At 38.1% G+C, this 18,431-nt stretch overlaps 1 protein-coding gene across 4 annotated transcripts in view; it reads left to right on the top strand.

The window, feature by feature from the left end:
• add3a (adducin 3 (gamma) a) overlaps positions 1-18,431 on the top strand; it is a 122,745-nt gene that overhangs the window by 35,324 nt on the left and 68,990 nt on the right. For 2 of the 4 annotated variants that reach the window (XM_088917753.1, XM_088917751.1), the window contains exon 1: positions 13,044-13,594. The exons of 1 other annotated variant lie outside the window; for it this stretch is intronic. The gene's annotated coding sequence lies outside the window, so the exon portion shown is untranslated. Of the gene's footprint in view, positions 1-459; positions 508-13,043; positions 13,595-18,431 lie in introns of those variants that run through there. One more of the 4 variants, XM_088917755.1, reaches the window with a different exon arrangement.

Below are 18,431 nucleotides of genomic sequence, written 5' to 3'. Positions count from 1 at the left end.
TTTCTGGCAAGAGATTGCTGGAAACCGTTGTTTTAGCTTGTCATTTTTAATACATTATTTTTAATATACTGCATGGATGTTAAGAGTACTGTTTATAGTCTGGCTATGTTTATTTCAAATCTGAGCACATCTCTTTTCAGACTTCACTCAGTTTGCTAATATGTTTACAGTTTTAAAGCACAAAAAGCACTTAAGCTTACTGTAAGTGTGTATATTTTACCACCAGATTTCAGACGGTGCATGCAGCAACCACTGGTTATGTCAACATATTGTGCATTGTGTACTTCTGCTATAACTCTAGATGTTGTGAGATTCAGGTGGAAGTTCTTTCTGAAGTATACGTTTATCAAGGACTGAGGTGGGTGTCCCTCTTTGATCCATTAACTGTAAGTGTGATATGAAAAAAACTTTTGCCAAGAATGTCACAAAAGATAACGTTTCTTTGTGATTCGGTTGCAGGTAGAGCTGTTGCCACTGTTGCTCAGAGTAACTGAGAAGCTTCAGAAGGTGAGGATACTTCTCTTCGCAAGGCATTGTGGGTTTTCATTCTCCCAGTTTGCACCATTTGTGTTGTAGTCTTAAGTCATTTTGCATTCATTAACAATTGAAGCATTGTAATGAAGTACAAGAAGCATTTCAGTGTTGTTGTTTACGCTGCAGTAGAAACTGTTTAAATGTTTGTCTTGAAACGATCCAGGAATGACTTTCTTGTTTGCATCATCTGATGCATGTCCTGTTTCAGATGTTATGTGTCTTATGTGAAATAGTCTCTCCCAAAGAAAGGGGTGGTTTGTTTGAAGTGGTTTCCTTCATAAACCCAGGCCCCAGTTACAGAACAGAATATCTCAGGTGAAGTGTTTTTGCTCAGGTGTAGCTGGATAGAGTTTCTAGCTGTCACTGTTCATTCTTGTTTTCACTTCATGACAGTTAGCCATCTTAAAATTCCATCAGTTTTCTAACTGCTTTATCAAGTACAGGGTAGGGTGAAAGCCAGAGAGCAGGGCACACAAACACTAACACACCCACACCAAGGCCAGTTTTCCCAGAGGTCAGTTAACCTACCAGTATGTCTTTGGTCTGTCCCACACAGTGAACACAGGAAGAACGTACAAACACCACACAGATAGCAAACCAAGGTTTGGCATTGAGCGCAGAGCCAGAGCGCTACGAGGCAGCAGTGCTAACACTGTCACTGTGCTACCCACGATCTTTAAATTGATCCAGTTGTTTGCATAGAGGGTCATTATTAATGAAATACCTACAATCTTAAGATGTCCTTCTTGGAATAATACTTATTCTTCACGATCAGAAACAAAAGTATTTGAAATCTGTTTTAAAAAAACTAAACATTAGATTCACCACTTTCAAAATGTCTTGCTTTGCAATGTTGAGCATAATTCTTTTTCCTATTTAAATTGTAATGGAGGGATTTGCAGACACGTCTAGTAGTGCTTACAATAAATTTGTTGTATCACCAGTATGTTCTTGTATCATCAGTACAGAGCTTTCCATATGTAAATGTTGATCTGCTCTGTTTTTAATATTTTATAGTAGCTCTATTCATGATAGAATAGAAGATTAATTCAATCGATATTTTGCAAAATGGACGCTCCAGCCTGGAAAGACTGAAAATGTCAAGGCCCGACCGACAGAACAACAACTTTCTAGATGGGTTTATGACTGCAGAGAGATGGCAGTGCAGGTATCACAGAACATGATAATTTGTTTGGACTGTTAGTGGTTAGAGGGGAGTTGACTTGGAGTTGATGTGATGACAGCACAACAGTGATCCCTGAATGTGCCGTGGAATTTATGGGACAACGGGACAGTGTCCTGCTAAACCTCTGCCTTACATGCCTTTCTGCATGTAAAACAACAAAAGAATTGGCTCATCTCAGTTGCACATGCATTTCAGAGGCCTCATATGTGCCAAATCAATGTGGCATTGCAATGATAGGTTTAGCAGAGTACATATTGAGGGCTCTAACTTGGTTTATTAGGGAAAAGCAGTTGCTTATTTTTACATGGGGAACCCTTTATCTTAATGTCTGTGTAGGTTGCAAGCAACGAGTCTTGGTTAAGACAGCAAGGTACCAAGGGGTTTGTTAATGGGCTGCTATGCTGTAGTGACTAATCAGTGTTCTAATCAGCTGTAATTAGTTTCTTCATATAATTTTGAATACTCTTAAAGTCTTATTTATCTGTCTTTTTAGCTCTCCCAATCTTCTCTAAACATCTTGTAAAACCACAGCACTAAGGGTGGGGAAACAAAGCTTGCTGTTGCGTGTTATAAGTTACTGAAGAGTAAGCTGAGTGCTGACGTGCCACCGTACATGTGTCACATTCCATATCAGGTAGAGCTGCCATCAGATAGCTTCAGAACACCTTTATGCATCTGCTTCTTGGCTTTATTTCATACTCTTTTGATGTGACCACAGCAAAGGATTGTAGCACATCTTTAGACATATCTGTTCCACCCTGCCTTTCAAAATATATAAAGCATCTGTTTTTACTGTTGGTTTTACTTTTGATAGAAAATGCTTCACATTAAAACTTATTAATAAGTGTGAATGTCATGAAAAGCCTTGAAGGCACTCTGGTGCTGTAGCTAACAGTGGGAGATGATGATTTTCATGGAGTTGTTAGTAATGTAACATATATTTTTATAGAGTCTATAGAAATAAAATAAGTCTTATAATGGTTTTACTCCTTCACTTATAGGAAATTATGTTAAATGCTACAAAAATGTGCTTTTTTGGTTCACTTCACACAATAGCATTTGATTTTCAGATAAATACAAATTTTCCAAATGTGTACTTTTCATAATATGTTGGAGCTTGTTAAACTAGGGACCCCTTTACAAAATGATATTATTTTATAACAATGTGTTGTCCATTTTTGAAATAACATCTCATGTATTAAAGTTCAAAGGCAAGGCTGACCTTGATTTTAATCTCTAACTCTTTTTAACTTCCTGGGTGGGTTCTTTAGATAAGGTAGGCATGTTGTCAGACACTTAAATCTCTCCAAAGCCTTCAAGAGAAACTTCTGTGAGGTGATCCTTAAATTAGGCTTTATTAGTTGTTTTTTGAGCTACTAACTTTTTCCATAATGGACTCATCCATGCAAGCGTGCTGAAAAGGCAGTGTCTGAAGACCATCAATATGCTTCCTGTTCTATTCTAACAGTGTGAGATTACTTTTGTTGTCCATTAACACCAATGCTCAAGACTTTTTTACATAATTTGATTGTTTAGAGTAAAATAAAATTAAAAAGTGAATTGTTAAACGTTCACATCAGGTTTCTATAGGTCAGTCCTCATTTATACTGCCATACAGACCTGAACTCTAAGATTCCCCTCCAGAACTCTCCTGTTATACTAAATTCTTGGCTTTGCCATCCTTGTTTCATTTGCTTTCCCAATGTATTCAGTTCCTTGCAGGCAGTCTGATGTGACTAATGTCTGTGAAGGGAAAAAAAAATTGACTGAGATCCAACCTTTTGCAAAGCCATTATGCGAGGTACATAATTTCCCAAAAATGAGGCACATGACTGGTAAACCTTTTACATGAAGATGAAAGTGCCAGATCAGAAGCTTACCGCCTCTGTAAGGTCATCCCCAGGGTTACTTGCTTGAGAGTACAGGGGCCCTGTCTGTTGTCCCTCGCCACTCTTTAAATTTAACTTGTCTTGGCCTGGCATTCTGGATAAAGCGCCTGTCTGGACTATGGAAAGTACAGCAGAGTATCATTTTCCATATAGATGTATGTTCTGTTGTGATGTAATGGAAGCACTGGTTTGTGACTGTCCTTCTGATTTTCTTCATAGAGTCAGGCTCCTGAAACTGCAGACTCGTTGTCAATGAACTGCTCAATTTTACTGGAATATTTGACGTTTATGGCATATTTGACATGATTTATTCAGGGTTTCTCAAGAGAATCAAAATTATTTCAGTCAGAAGTTTGGTCGACAAGTGTACTGATAAGGTAGGAGGTAGGGTATTTAACAAGAAATTGGGCCTGGACTCTTCAATTCCTTATTATCATATCCCACTGATATCTAATTTAACACTACCTCCTAGGTGACCAATCCTGGTCCTGAAGTGCCAGAGTGTCTGCAGTATTTCTAGGTCTCTTTAAAGCAGATACATTTTTAGAACTGGGAGAAGCTCTTAAACTGGTTTAGTTAAGCCCGTAATCATGTGGTTTAGTTAAAGTGCCCATTTAGAGTGAAAACCTGCAGACACACCAGCCGTCCAGGACAAGGCTCGAACAGCCTTGCCTTGCATCGTTCATTGACTGAAATGACTTTGAAGGGTAAATATTGGAACCATAAGTTGCCCTGCTAACCCTGAAATTTACATAGAGAGTTTCTGATGTTTTTTTAGCATATTTTGCCAAAATGTCAGTTGAATGCAGAGCCAGTGATTCTTTTCCTTTTCGAAAATTGACTGCATTCTGCTTCAGTTTATATTGCTCTTTTCCTTTTATTGTAACGAGTGCAAAACAAACCTAGTTTTGGCATCCCAGTATCCGGTGACCCACGTGTAGGTCTCAGTATTATATCCTCTACACCCACAGCTGACAGATTTCTGCAGTAATTGCGAAACTGTGCTTTGGATGTTATCTTATGAAAACAAACGATGAAATGAGACTGGATCTTCGCCTGCTATTCTGTTCTTCTGCTGGATGGTACAACTGCAGCCAAAAAGTGATATGGACAAGTCTGGGAGTGATATGGCGCTCTGTCCTAGAACACCTTGTGCCGAGTTGTGACTTCCTCCAGGTGCAGAACTGCAGTACTGGTGGTGAAGACGGAGCTGCTAAAAGTAACAGGAGCTCCTCAATTAATGTTTCGACAAAGTAAAAATTGCAATGGGCTCCTATCAAACGATGTAGAAAGAAAATATATGTGTTGTAATAATTCTTAATGTATAACCAAGCCTTCTGAGGGTTTCCCATGTTTAATCAATTAAAATTATTTAGAAGGTATAAACCCTCGGGCTTAATGTGTACATTTTCATTAGCGTGAGTGTTGAAAATCCTGAACAAAGAAAGTGCCTTTTGCATTTAGGCCAGATTGAAGATCGAATTTTATTTACTGTTTTTTTTCCTCCTTAATTTATTGGATATATAAGAGAGATGGAATGGAACATCTGTTATAGCGATAACAGCACTATTGTGCTTTTGTTTTTTTGAGAATTGAGTTTCAGGCGTCATGTAGAAATGTTTGGAATGTCTTGCCTCAGATTGCCCACAGCAGCAAGAGCAGGATCTGTGTGATGATAAAAAAAATCCCATGCGTGTCCCACTGATGGATGGTGCATAGGCCATTCCCACAGCCCTCGTTCCCTGGCCCCTTTCCTTTGCCCTGCAGGGGCAATGTGATATTTTCACATTAAAATTGGGCGACGAAAGCAGTGCATCTGAATCTTCTGCTTCTCATTCAGTCTTCAGATGATAGGGAGGATACATTTTTGGAAAGACAGTTTTTAAAATGACCTTAGCCCTTCAGAATGCCAAAGACACAGCAAGCACCATGTAAGTTATGCATAAAACATGAAAAAAAATCCAGCTCAGAGAAGGTCCAGGGGTGCTAAGAATACGCTGTAGTAGGGTGTTCATCTTACAGCTGGATATTCTCTATGAGTCGTATTTGATTATTTAATTATTCCTAATTTCTTTCATGTTAAGTGAAGATGCTATGTGGATCAATCCTACCACAAAGAGTAGTTCTTTCAAAATAATTCTAAACCCATTTGTTATACTTCTGAGCACTTAAGCTCTACAGTCTTCCTTGTGTTTTTGTTTCTTCTCATCCATCAGAACGATTTCTTAAGCTAAGGGAGCAAGTAGTGTCTCATCCTCGATTTGGTCCGTATGACGCATCTGTGGTCCGTTTAATTTAGTGAAAGACCACAAGTACTTTAATTGCACTCTGAAGTTGAAAGATTGTCTGACCCCAATGTGCACTGTTGCATCCAACTCCTTTGCAGTGTCCTGGTAGTCTGCAGCTCCATTCATCTACAAGCACCAGTTCGTTTTTCTTCTCATCTGAGTCAGCAGTACATAATGAGAATTGGAGGACTACAATTGCAGCTTGTCTGTGAGAATTCTTCACAGCTGTGATCTGTAGAGGAGTGATAAATCTGGGGCTATGTGCTAACTACAAGCAAAATGTTTCTCTTCTTATTGTGGCCTTGTAATATTGTCAAAACATATCTACACTGGCTAATATCATTCATCAAACAGCAATGTGCAGAAGAAAATCTTCCTTTTTGGTAACTTTGTGATTTCTCTGTGCTTTTTTGTTATTTGCTAATAGTATTTAGTCATGATTGGTTGTCTTCTCACCTAGTCCTTTTTGTGATACATGTTACACTAGCTTTCAGCCTACATGTAGAAACTGTTTTTTGTTAATAACACACAGGTAACTCCTTTTCCTACTGCAGAGAAAGGCTTTACGTTTTGTCCATTAGCAAAGCATTCCATCTTACTTCGACTTTTGCTGGAACAGGTATTCAAAATGGTTTCCAATTGTTTCCATCACATAATGGTCAATTTCCACAGTTAGGCTTTTTTTTAGGAATAGCTCATAAAGTAAAAGGTGTTTTTGGAGGAAGCTGTGTGTTTTGATTTGTATTGCATGACACATATAATAGAAGTATCTGTTCTGCATTCGAGGAAGAAAGAAGTATAGAGTAAATTGTACTAGATATTTGGTTGTTCATCTGCTAGGCCAACAGCCCCTCATAAACATATTTCACATTGTCTGAGGGGACTGGAAAGGTCATCTTCTGCTGTGTGTAAAGCGCACATCATTGCTGACAGTGGGTTAGTTACTTTTCTATTTCATTGACCTTTCAAAGGCATTCAATGTACAGTAAGTTAAGCATATTAAATATCAGGTCACTTGTCGTGCCTGCAGCATTTGCTCATTAGAGTAAGCGCAGTCCAGTTTTGTCACATGATATTATGTTTGGAGTAGAGTTATTTTAGTTTCCAGATCCATAAGTAGAGCAAGATGTAGCCCAGGGTCATGAATGGACTGGGCAACCAATCAAAATGTTTTAAATATTGACAAAAAATACACATAGTGGTTTTAGGTTTTTACTTTGCTATGACATTGGCATTTTCATGGTCTGGGTATTTATTAAAGTAAAAGGCTTGAGTTTCTTGAAGCTAAATGTCAAAGCTGTACCATATTGTCTTTGATTTTAGTTGGTTTTCTTTGTAATCCAAAGTACAGTTTTGGATTATTTGGACCACACGAAACTTTATAAAGCAGTGTCTGTCTCTCTTTAAGGCCTCCCTGGAGCACCAGTTTTTATGCATATGAATTTACATAGTTGAAAAACAAGGAACAGCTCCAAACCAACAGCTGGAGGTTACAACGCTGACATTTGTTTCCTTTGGTTGGCTCTGTTTTGTGTCTTGATCACAAGCTTTACAATATAAGCACTTGAACCATCAATGCAAGAAAATGCAGTAGATTGGTACATTCCACTGTTTTGTCTCATTCATTCTGTACTATAATTCTCATTTTTAAAACTTGCAGTAACTATATTATACCAGACTAGCACCATCTGATAAACGGTACAAACACTATTCGTGCTTCACAAGGCCAAGACTTCAGTTTGCGACTAAAATGAAGACAGACAAGGCCAAAGAATACTGTGTGTTTGGTTAATGTGTTACTGAGGCTTGTCCCTACTGGCACCTGCAGTACAGCCTTTGCCTTTTTGTAGCTAACGAGAATGGGACACACCCTTGAAAGGGACGCTGTGAGTGTCTGGGGAAAAATCTTGGCAACATGGTAGATGAGCAAAATAGAATCCTTTACTTTGTAACCCTTCTTGTGCATTAATGTAAAGGTGAGTCTGGGGAGGAGAAGGTGTTTTTGGCTTTTCCAAATTACGTTTTTGGGCCCCAACAACTATAAATGATCTTTTGGCTTTTGAGCCAGCAGGTCCTTGTGTAAAATGTTTGTAGCACAGGAATGGCATTCACCTGTGAGTCAAAGCACTTGCTTTTTACTGGAAAGCCTATTGGTAAACTCTCCAAGGCTTTTTTTTCTAAGTGAGGACACTGATAAGACAATGAATAACCAGAAACAGTCACAAAGTATAGATTCAACAGGTTGTAAGACCTTGTGCAAATGAATAAGATAATCTGGGAGGCAATAGGAATATTACGGTTGAACCAATAGCATTTGTGTTTTTCCTTTTGGTGTATTTAAATTGCTAGGTGTAGGAATAAGGAATAAATAGAACATCCTCAGACCTACAAGAAGAGGTTACACAATACTGATTGTGTTGTGTCTTTTGAGTATGAGTGTCCTTTGCTCGGTCCATTTTACCTCTCACTAGAACTGTGCTTGTGTTGCTGCAGATGGTAAACAAATTCTGAATCAAACTAAAAGACTCACCATAAGAATGGAAAGCTACTTTAAAGCAATATGGTAATCTTACCGAATAAAAAGATTAAATGTTTCTTCTTTTGTCTAAAAAGACTGGACAATTGTGAAAGTACCTAATAGCAAAAGAAGCCCATGTTCTGTTACATAAAACTTTCAAAAGTGCTCATATAGTGCAGTTTGTCAGAAAGTGTATATTCCAGCAACTCTTTTTAGACTGGAGAATGTGACTGCCGCAGTTCAGCGTACAATTACAACATAAAAAATGCGGTAATTTTAGAGTGCTCTCTCTGTTTAGGTCCTTGTGGGGAAAAAAAAACAAGTTATTTTGGGGCAAAGGTTTTGATTTTAATGATTGGTTCTGTTGTGAGTTTTGGAGAAAAATGCTCTTTAAAGAGCGGATGTTTCATGAGACCGGAAAATGAACAAAACCCTCCAGTTGGATTTATATGGGTTTAAATGAAGGCTAACATTTCTTGTCTGTGATGACAATTATCTGTAGTTTGGCTTTTCGGTGCGCTCGGTTCTGTCTGAGTGCTCTTTCACAGGGCGTTTCAAGCTCGATTTAAGGAAGCATTACTTGAACGATTGTTCCAATGTTTCTTTTTTTCTTGTATTAACATGTATTTACCGCACTATCACCACCCCACCCTCAGGAGGCTTTTTAATCTAAATGCTTTAACAACTTGATTGGCCTTAATAAAGATTATTCCTCCAAAAACTAAAGCTCACCAAACCACTGTTGATATGTATTACCTCATTTCTGATCTGGATCTTTCTTTGGTGTGTTATGTTGTTTTTTTAAAAATATTTCTCAAGACAGCTTGACTTGGAGAGCCAGCAGACCAGAAGTAGTGCATACACCCTAAGAGAAATTCAATCCAAGTGGTTACAGAAAATTGAAATTCTGGCATTGGTGATGCCCCAGATGTCAAAATGCCTTCATTCAGATGAATGCTAAAATAAAAGGAGAATTAATTATACATTCATTTTTATGCAATATTGCATATCGCTTTGCATACAGCTGGGAAGTTTTTATCCCCAGCAGCAATACTAACTGGTGAACAATAATACAGGGGAGTTTACAGTCCCTTTGACCACATTATATAGAACTAAAATGTCATGCTGCGTTCTCATTAATGCAGTGTTCAGTAGAATAGAAGTGCATTGATTAAGAAAAAAATGTAAATGATGCCTTGTTACAGATTACTCTAATTAAAAAGAGGGCTTACATGCAGGGTTTGAGATGAATAATTTGCTCTGTGTGAACACAAAGTCTGCAGTACAAGAAATTTTTTGGTCGACCAATTCTTATTAGTTTTATTTTTCAAATACAGAATGAAATAATACAATGATTTATCACCACCCCTTCTAATTCTCGCCAAAGAACTTCTAAAATAAATTCAGACTCCATGGCAGAGGTACCGTGTTATAACAATTTGTGTGTATCGGGAGAAGCATTCAAAGCGCCCATTGTCCCCCCCATCCCTTCTTCCACCATGAACCTCTCCTTATATTATCCTAAAATAGGCCAAAATACAATGGTGGTAGGAGTGGGATTGAGGAGGCCTCTAGTGCTGAACCACCATCGTTTAAACCGCGATTTGCTGATGCTGGTGCAACAGGCCAAGATCAGCCACCATTCAACAACAGCCCTGTAAGAGAATGAAGAATGTTCTTGTCAAGAATAGACAAAAACTGTCCGTCCAACTATCCTTTTCTGACTGCTTCATCCACTGTTGAGTTTCATGGGGGAGCTGGAACCTATTCCAGCATAGGGCACACACCAGGGCCATTTTTCTGTATTTGTATGGTCTGTGGGAGGAAACCCACGTGAATACAGGGTGAACATGCAAACTCCACGCAGATAGCTCTCCAAGTCTGGAACTGAACCCAGGGCCCCAGCACTGGAATGCTAACCACTGCACCACTGTGTCACCCAAGAAGATGACTGCTGTTTCCAAAACGTAAGAAATGTGGACAGAATGGATAGAATGTATATGCAGCACTAGGAACCTGCTTTATATTATAGCATTTACAGTACATATTTGGTCCAGTATGCTGCAGAACATATAAGGGTATCTTTGTATAATTCTGTAAGATTTGTGAAGCCAAATTTGTAACAGTCACATCTTCAGTGTAAATTGTGACAGGTGTGGAGGCTTTGTGTAAACAGGAAAAGACAAATAGAGGAATCCAATCACTTTGTTAATCACCCCTGAAATCCATCCCATTATATACAGTAGTATATTTGAGTGAATAGACAACCTGTTCCCCAACCCCCAGGGGACACACCGTAACATTGCAGAATACAGATGTGCGTAAAAAAAGAGTACTCAGAAAGCTCTTATTAAGATTGCAAGTTTTAAGATGAGAACATTCTTCAAGTTGCAGGAGTGTCAGGATTAAACCAAGGAGACAGCACTTGCCGAACAAAGGAGTGGCAATAAGCTTTAGAGTTCAGCTAAGCTAAGCCGTCAGCAGAACTCGCACAGTGCTGAGTGAAGAATTTAATATGTGGTCATTTGCTTTTCCAAATGAATGAAGAAATTAGCATAAGCTGTCTATCCCAATACCTTAAAGAGGGAGAAAGCTTAAGCTAAGTGTTAAGCAAAAAATCTTTAATTTTAGTTATAGCAACACATGCTTGACTGGCAAGAGTTTATTTTCACATTAGCATCTATAGAATTCAGAACTCTTTTCAATTGGTTGTGTTGACATGTACTGTAACAAGGACTAAATGTTGGTATCAGGGTTATCCATTTCAACGTTAAAAGTATTCATGTTGACTTGGACCAATTAATCTTATACCCTGATAAAACAAACAAAAGAAGACTTAATTAGTTTGAACTTGGTAGATAATGCAGAGTTTGAAAGCCAGTCTACATATAATAGTCGTCTGCATAGATTATACAATGCTGAGTACTGTTAGCAGAAACAGGATTACAAATAAATAGTAGATTGATGAACAGTTTAAGCTGGTGGCTCCAAAGCCTGGGCACACAATAGGTGAAAGTGGGCATCCCTGACAAGTACCCCCAGAAATAGCAAGCTGGCAGAACCTCTTGCTACTAAAGGTTTGTAGACTGATGGATAGGCCTGTTTTGTAATGTAATATTGTATTAATTATTTAGTAAAGTGAAATTTTTGGCAGCCATTTTCTGTAATGCATTACACAAGAAACCATTCAGAGAAGCATGAACCAATTAAAACACATCCATGCAGATAAGGATTTCAGATGTTAGTTTGATGCACTTTAAATGTTTTCTTTGATCTGTTGCCACGAGAGCCCACAAGCTCCAGTCTTTCATTTGTGAGAATTTACATTAAGAAGACCTTAAAATGATTCTGTTCTTAGCCCTTAAATTTTGAAGTGACTTTTATTGGCTTTATAGCCTAAACTCTTGGATTGCGTTAGATTGCATGGCATTTGAATGCTCAGCTCTACGTGGGAAGAGTTTTTTTTTATTTGGCAGGGGGAGGTGGGGTGGAAACTGACAGGCCTTTTTTTTTTGTTGTTCACATTGGGGAAAACTTTTTTTTTGCAAATGTTTATTTATGTTATGAAAGTGTTTTTCAGGTGAAGGGCATGAAACCACACATAGTAAAAGAAATGATCTGTATTTTGATTGAGAGATTAAAGTTGTGAAACCTAAGGTAAAATATGTGTGATGTCACATACAGAGGTATTCATAATCTTGGCAGTGCAAAGTGCTGGGAGATTTCTGTCTCTTCCCAGTCCTGCAGAGTGTCAGATAATTCAGTGGCCTGATTAAATGGTTACAGATGCGAGGCATTGTGCTGAAGAGTTTTGTACTGTGAGGGATAGAACTTGTCTCACGAATACAATAAATACAGTTATCACATGGGGAGATTGCATTTATGAATATTAAAGCAATTTTCCTTTTGAAAAATATATTAACTGAATGCAGTACGAATCTTTTATGTCATGTTACTTTTAGGTGAATTGGAATCTGCTTCATTTGAGAATGTACAACGATCAACAACAGCATTGTTTTTCTGTTTTACCCTGGATTCGTTTTTTAGTTTTACATGACTTTCAATGTAACTATATTTTCAAATTTGTTTACTTTTACATTGGTACTAGGGGAATTAGCTTAAGGTATTTTCTGTAGCATTTTGTAAAAATGTTCTTCTGGGGCAGAGGTTTTAGGAACAGGCCACATTACATAGGTTGTGATTTTTTACACTGAAATAAAATTCTTTAAAAAATAGAGAGTTAAATCCAGCCAAGTCTGTAGAAGTTGTTTGCAATACAGCATGCTTGTAAAGTTAGCTGGTTTGGTGATCTATTGTGCAAGTTTCTATTTAAATATATGCTGCTCTAAACAGCATTTTATCTTTATAAAAGTCTTCAGTGGTTATATGATTGCAAAACAATTGCTGCCATCATTCTTTATGTTGCATTTCAGCTTCCAGTCTGAACCTCTGCTAAAGAATTTCTAGATGAATTCGGCTGTTTGAGATCCCACTTACAGATCGGAGTGGCGGTGGAGGCGCTCAGTTTGCATTGTGAAAAGCAGCTGTGTCCTTTCATGTTTCCAAGTAATTAAGCGTTATTCATACGAGCTTCGAAATTTGAACTGTAAAAGTGATTTCACGGAAGTACAGCATGTTTTCAGTGTGTGTGAATAGGAGGGGCGGGTAATAGCTAGTGCAAATACCTTGTATTTAATTGTGGTGGTTTTTAAGCTCCCTTCCCCCCACATTCTCCCACAGAATGGGCCAAAAAGCGTAAACTCTCCTGGAAAACTGAACAAAAGCCTGCAACCAAAGAAGTCAAGCTGTTGTGGCTGTCCCTGCATGTGCCTGGAGCATTCTAATCAGCGTGTCCTAGCTCCTCCCCTCTTTAGAAAAAAAACCCCATGCCAGAGGCTGCTCTCCCTGCCCTCCAGATAAGTTCCCTAGTATCGCTTTTCTCTGCTCGGGTTCCTGTGCTGTGAGATAAAGCAGCAAATGTTAGGGAGAGAGTAGAAGTGTGAAGCACAGCAACAGTGTCTCATCTCTCTTTGGATCCGGGAAGCCCTGTTCGCTCTCAGAATGTAAAGGGGGAACTGACCGCAGTGCTTCTTTGGAATTTGAAAAGAAACTCCGGAGCTGTCTGACACAGACCAGGTGAAGCCTTTCCTTTGCAAGGAAAATTCAGAATCTGTTACAGGTTAGTGAGAATTGCCCTGATTTGTGGAGAATATAGAATTGCTGTCTTTGCTTGGGAAATGGGATTATACTGCCTGAGAAGAGAGCTCTTAACATGCAGGAACCTGCATTGAAAGGCTGCATGCCTCTTTATTAGTTTTTCATGACGTGAAATGCTTATTGATTTTTGTCTAGCGTAATGTATGCGCTGCTGCTCTGTCTATTTGTAATATACTTTGTGTGTGCATGTGTGAATGCACAACTGGTCATTACTTCTTTACGAGCTCTTCATGCGTTAACAAATATTCTTTAGATGTGTAGCAAATTATGTTTTAATCAACTGCAGGTTGAACAGTCATTTGATTTCCAGGATAATTCCCTGCAGTTTATAAATAATGCATGCAGTGTTCAAAGGCAGAGTTTTGAAAGCTGTCTAGTCCTATAGGTTGCTGCGTGGCATTGGTTCAAGAAAGACTTGTCTCCACTTTTTGTGGGCTTCCATTCTTGCTTGATCTTCTATTAAGCAGAGAGTGCAGCAAATTCCCTTTGGTTGCAAGACTGCAGTTGACTTGAAAGTGTGACCTCTTACAGTGTTTGTGTACTGAAGCTCACAGTGAAAGTAGAGAGTCTGTGCCAGATTGATACAGTATGGAACTTTTTTAAACTGAATCTCACCATTAGTGTACTGTAGCACACAGCTTCTCCTCTGCTGTGAACTGATTTTAAGAGACTACTTCTCACTTGCATGAATCGGACTTCTTAAAAATGTTTTGTTCTTTTGCAGTACTTGGAGGATTTTAGACAGATGCTGAGTGCAACGATTAGGCAGTCTGTTCAGAGTTGTAAATGAGATAACATAGAAAATGATCAGTTTTCATTACCATGACACTTGGCTTTCACTTTGGCTTTCAGAAGTCCTGCCATGTATGCTTCCAACAATGGGTACAAAACAGGAAATCAATCTTTGAAGTTTCCAAGTCCTCTGTTTGATATCTGACTGTGTGGAGTTTGTATGTTATCTTCAAGTGTATGTATGTTTTTGACGGGTGATCCAGTTTCTTCTACCTTCAAAGACATGTTAAACATATTGACTAGGTTAGCTGCTGTCTCTAAATTGTTTGTCCACTCTATGATGGACTCTGTCCTGACCAGGGTGTAATCCATGCACCTTTTACTGTTGGTTGTTGGTTGTTACTGTTTACTGTCACAGCTGCCACCAGAAGTAAACAGCTATTGATTGATGAATCAGTCTTAACCTCAGTGGTGATGCCTTTCTCCAAATAGAGTTAACTATCTTCAAATAAGATGCTGCTTTCAGGTAATGCTCTCAATCCCTTTGAACAATTATATTTAATTAGTGAGCTAATGAGATCCCATTGCAACAGACCCACCTTACAATGTCAGATGCAGAGTACCCTTTCTGTTAGTTGTTTTATGAACTGCATGAACTGCACTTAGAGTGAGAGGGAATGATCAGGGAATTTTCCAAATATAAGTTTCTATGTTTAGGTCTTACTACTCAGGAATCCTCTGTGGGATCTCTCCACTGAAATAAAATCTGATGACCGTGGATGCTTTTGAAGGTATTTCTAACATGGTACACATCTTGTGTGCTGTGCTGCTTTATGACGGAACAGTTTCATGGAGCTGACATTTTGGAAAACGTTACACTGCAAAACAATCCTTTTCTTATTTTACCTTTTTGCATGCATGATGCATTCGGACCTGTTTCATTCTGTTATGTTTAGCATATGGTTGTACTGTATTTGCTTGCTCTCCAAATGCTGTATTGCCTTGAAAGGTTACAGCACAAACAGAATAAATCAAAACAGAACTTCACCTGCTTTCTGTTAGACTAAGCAAACTTTTCATGAATAATCACACAATATGTAACACTGAGTTTATATGGCTACGTGTTTAAGTGAGCAGTTCTTGGAGTGAACTTGGTTTAACTGAAAGCTGCTACAGCACTTGGCAATTTGGAAGTTACCATGGCAACACTTAACTCTGTGTCACAGTTGAGGCCTATATTTTTGGTCAATATTTTTTCTCAAATGTTTAGAAGAAAAATGCTCCTGTAAAACACTTAATCACCATGCACTTTTCAGATATATGATGAATTTTGATAAAAAGTGATTACAGATTGTTTTGGCTTTTGGGAAAATTACACTTTTCTCTCCAGTTTTGGATTAAGCACTCTTAGACTTGTGTCCCACAGGCAGGCTAGAAGACCGAGCCTGGCAGGCTTCTGTGTCTCCAGACACACTGAGTCACTCATATTCAGTTTTTGGATAACAAAACATGCTAGAGCTACAGCATCTTAAACCTGTCATAAAATAAATCTGGCAGTTATGGAAAAGGTGAGCATTTAAAGAAATTGCAGTAATGTTTGTAAGAATAAAGTAGAAATGCCAAGCTGAAAAATTCCAATTGTTCCAGCTGTTAATAGTTTAGAGTAGTTCTGGAGTTGTGGTCCTTTCATGTAATTTTTAATTTAGATGTCTTATATCCCTTATATGTATTTTAATTTGCTAACTTTAATTTTCTTTAGCTTGTGGTGTTCTCTGTGATTCTAGGTTGCCCTTGATACATGTTGATAAACTGTAACAGCAAAGTAACTTGGTTGTCTTGATGGATATTACTGGAAAATGCATATTGAAAGCCCATTACAGGAGCTTTTTACATTTTTGTCCATTGATAAACTTGAACCATTTGTCAGCCTGGCATTTAAGTCAGAGAGGAAATAACAGGGAGAAATACACAGAATAGAGCAGAAAGCAAGAAAGAAATGAGATACAGTACTGGTTATATGGACCAATAATTGATAAAAAAGAATTCTGATAAACTGTTATTGTATTGTTTAAAAAGGGGGGACAGTGAAAAGGCTTTACAAGCAGGATAAACAGAAATGAGGGTGTTGGTCGCCTTGTGTATAAGATTGGTTTATGTAATGGTGCTGTGATAATGTGTTTTCAGTTTAATTGTTTGGCTGGGGTGCCTGCAATGATGTCACTCAACAGCACCAGTTCCAGCTGTTGAAGTCATTTTCAGCTGCATGCACTTAATTTCAATCCAAGTGACACTTTTTTTAAAAACATATTTTGTTTTGCATCTGCTTAGATCTATAGCAAGCAGATTTCTTGTTTTGTGCAGGGAGTCTTCCTGAGAAATAGCTGTGAAGTGAAGCACTCTAGACAATCACACTTATTTAACAGTCTTATACCAAATAATGCCTTTATGAAAATATATGGTAAAGTTATGGTTGCTTTTCAGATTGTTCTTTATGTATATTCTATATAATGCTAGCTAAAATTGAGGTTTTACAGTAAAGGCTTGTCATGCCATGCTTCTTTATTACAATGATAATAAAAGGCCTTACTGTTTTCAGTTGAAAACAAAGAAAACATTAAAATACCAATAGACATTTTTATGGCTTGATGGTAGTGAAAGGATGGCTTTGAGAATTCCTGGCCTCCCTCCGAATTGATTTCCTTCTTCCAGTATACTGAAAAACAAGCGAAACGGTTAACAATTGGTAGTGCTGGAGTCCGTATAAGTGAAAAGAATGGTGATGATTAATGATTTAATCAATTTTGATGACTTAAGATGTTTCCACCCTACTGCGTTAAAGAAATAGGCTTCAGCTTCTTTCTCCACTGCTCTGGTCTCAAGTCAGGCCCACCTCAAAGCAGGAGATGGTCTGCAAGAAAGCTCCCTTCAGAATCTCACCGAAAGCTTGTAAAGAATGCACAAGGAGGGGTTTGAAACTGATCTCTTTCTACACTCATCACATCCAGGTTTAGATTGAGTTGCTTTATTAATGACAACTTCTCTATAATCCCTTTGCTTTACTATAGTGTTTGGTTGGAGCCTTTATTAAGGTCCTCCAAAGTTGGAGGGAAACCTGTAAAGTGTTTTTCACAGTGCGATTAATGCTCTTAACTATCTCTGTTTACTGAAGGATTCATATGAGAGCTTATTTTATGCAGTGTTCTATCAAGTTATCATCAATATTGCTATTCATGTGTGATGAATAAAATCTTCATATTTCACCCCTTTGGGAACAATTTTGACTTTGTGAGCCATTTATAGAGAAAATGTTTATAATTGATATGTGGTCTGGGGAATAGATGAGTAATTTAAAAAAAAACCTCAGAACACCTCCAAACCATGCCATAAACTGTGTTCAAACTAATGTACAAGTAGGCCAATGTATCATAAATGTTCTTCCAGGTTTTCTTCCTCTTCTGAGCATTGAAATAAAACCCTGATTGAATCAAAACATTGACCTTCCTGCCAATTGTAAATTACAAACCCAATAGAAACCTGCTGTCATTGTCTTGGTTTTAGAGTTTAGTGGGTCAACATTTTGATTTAATCCAGGCTTAAATTTCCAGCTCTGTTCTATGTTAGAGTAAATAACCTACTCTGAGGTTTACGTAATAAAGACTTGTGGTAAGAAAAGAGAATGCCATTTGTCTGATCATTTTTCTTTGGTTGTTGATAGATTGTGCATGCATGGGCCAGCATACTGGGATTTTGGCCTGTCAAATCCTGTGAAATCCAACTATGAATTCAATCCCAAAGTCAAATTAAGAGTCAACATGGTTATCTATGCTCCTGCACACCATTACCCTTGTCATAACCTCAGCTTAATGTGATCCTACTAAAAGACTGAATGCTTGCCATATCCTGTTCAAGCTGGTCTTGCTGCTCATTGAGTCTTTATTACGTGTTTCCTGATATTTTGGCTAGCTAGTACTGAACTGAGGTTCTCAACTAATTTCTCTTGAAGGATCTCCGAAGATATATTTATACTGCAGTAAGTGGTTGGATTGCTTCCAGTAAGACACCCACAG

Source organism: Atractosteus spatula, chromosome 5 (genome assembly GCF_055471065.1).
Source record: "Atractosteus spatula isolate fAtrSpa1 chromosome 5, fAtrSpa1.hap1, whole genome shotgun sequence".
NCBI classification, from domain to species: domain Eukaryota; kingdom Metazoa; phylum Chordata; class Actinopteri; order Semionotiformes; family Lepisosteidae; genus Atractosteus; species Atractosteus spatula.
The sequence above is the reverse complement of the archived record's forward strand: the minus strand, read 5'-3'. Positions and strand labels throughout refer to the sequence as shown.